The sequence below is a fragment of the Capsicum annuum genome, chromosome 2 (genome assembly GCF_002878395.1).
Source record: "Capsicum annuum cultivar UCD-10X-F1 chromosome 2, UCD10Xv1.1, whole genome shotgun sequence".
Lineage (NCBI taxonomy): Eukaryota > Viridiplantae > Streptophyta > Magnoliopsida > Solanales > Solanaceae > Capsicum > Capsicum annuum.
The window spans coordinates 25,322,786-25,325,309 of record NC_061112.1 but is presented as its reverse complement, the minus strand read 5'-3'; positions in this window follow the sequence as shown (position 1 = coordinate 25,325,309).

The window sequence follows — 2,524 nt, the reverse complement described above, 5'->3', positions numbered from 1 at the left end:
AGAAACACATCTGAGAATTCATTTACTACTGGAATTGACTCAAAGGTTGGAGTTTCTAAGTTAGTCTTTGACGCATACAAGATGATAGATACATCCCTTGGACATCATTTTTCTCGCTCTAAGCTATGAAATCAACTGACCCTTAAGCGCTGTGGTACTACCTCTCTATTCAAGGACTAGTTCATTTGGAAAATGAAAATAAACTATTCTATTTCTATAATCAACTGAGGCATAGCATGAATGGAGCCAATCTATGACATTAAAATCTGCCATCTCTAGCTCTACTAAGTCTATCGAAGTAACTTTCTGAGATATCATAACCAGACAGTTCCTGTATACCCATTTGGCTTTGATAGATTTACCCACTGAGGTAGAAATTGAGAAAGGCTCTGCTAAGATGTCTGGACAGACTTCAATGTTAGTGGATTTATAAGGAGTTATGAAAGATAAAGAAGCTCCAAGATCTAGCAAAGCATAAATATGTAAATGGAAGATATATAACGTACTAGTGGCCACAAAAGGAGAATTTTCATGATCTTGTCTGAACTGAAGTGCATAAATTCTGTTTAGGCATTACCTACTGGTGGCACTAAAAGCGGTACCTTATTGATTTGGGAGACCTGACTGAGCTGAAGAATGAGTATGCTGACCCTGAGAACCTGACTGAGGATAATCTCTGACAATGTGGCCAGGATTGCCATACCCAAAACAAACATCGTTGCCTGCTCTGTAGACACCCTTGTCGTTCTTGCCACAATGCTAACATAGAGTATTTGTTCGAACACTGCTGATACTACTATAAGACTTAGACCCTGGCCCCCTATCATTGTTACCATTTCTGTACTTAGGGATTGGAGCATTGGATGAGGATAGATCTAGAACCAAAGACTTTGGATGAAACTGGGAACGGTTACCGCCCTCTGACTTATGAGAAGTAAAATTGAAGATACCTGTTCTATCTTTCTTGTTTTACCTCTCTCTCTTTGATCTTAGCATCTTTTATCTATTGAGCATGGACTATGAGTATGGATATGTCCATCTCCATAATCAACATCACTGTTCTGCATTCCTTAACCATACTATCTGATACCCCAAATACAAACTTGCTCATTCAGGACCTATTGTCTGCTACTACATGGGGAGCATTCCTGGCTAACTGAGTAAACTTTAGGAAATACTCTTTCACGCTTATACTACCTTACCTGAGGTTGATGAAATCTAACACCTTGGATTCTCTCAGCTCTAAGGGAAAGAATCTCTCTAGGAAAGCAAGAGTAAACTCTTCCCACTTTATGGGATCTACATCTGTGCCCCTATCTACCTTCCACTGCTTAAACTATGTATCAGCTGCATATTGTAGCTGATAGATAGCTAACTCAATAAACTCATTATAAGTCACTCCCATAATGTCTATGACTTTATAAACCTGATTGAGGAACTTCTGTGGATCCTCTTCTGACTTAGATCCTGAGAATTGGGAAGGATTTATTTGGGTAATGTCCCAAATCCTGGCTGCAGTATTATTGGACACTGGGTTGGCTTAAAAACTAGCTGGCCATTCATTTCGTTCTACAAAGGAATTGGCTAGAGTAGTAAATACAACATTGAATTCTGCATGAGAGACATGCTCATCTAGGGGATCTGCCTGAACGGGCTGAGATGCTGACTGATTTCCTATTCTCCTTTTGTTAGACATTTTAGGAGGCATGTTCTGTAAGCAAAAAGGAGGAAACAAATTAGACTGAGAGTTTAACTTAAGCTTATGTTCACTTACACGACATGAATATTGAAAGAAGGGAAACTATTTCATAAAATATCTCAAAGCCTCCTGTCCATAAGCATGGTGTGCTATACACCCATTCACAAAACTTTACTACATGTGACTTTTAGACTTTCTAGGACACTGTTAAACCTTAGGCTTTAATACCAAGTTTGTAACACCCTGAGATTGTACCCCGAATACTGCATGGTGCTTACGACCCTGAAGGACCACAAGCTAACCCATGACTGATATCTGCTGTGAGTACTAAATAATATACTAAATTAAGTGTGGAATAATAGGCTAAAATACCATAAGGTTTAAATATCTAAAATACTACTGAAATATCAAACTGTAATAAAAATCTGTAAAACTGAATACTGTCTAAAAAATAGTCTGAAAAGCCTCTAAGATGAACTGTCTGAATGTGGAGTTGATGGGACAATCTCCCAACTAAATCTATCTACTAAAATACTGAGTCTGCTGAAATAATGAAATAAAAAAATATCCTTGAATGATGAGGACTCACTGCTAATCTACTGCTACTGGCTGAATTTAAGTCTTTCTATGTGTGATTGGGAACGTGAGCATCCGAACCTATGATATAAGACATTATAGCACAAAGAAAGAGTATGCGTTACTACATGGAATGTATTGGTATGCTTGATGGGTTAAGGATGAATGAAAGGGTTCATATGCATGAACAATAACTGACCACATGATATAGAGTAATTGAACATGAGAGTACATGGATAACTGATACTT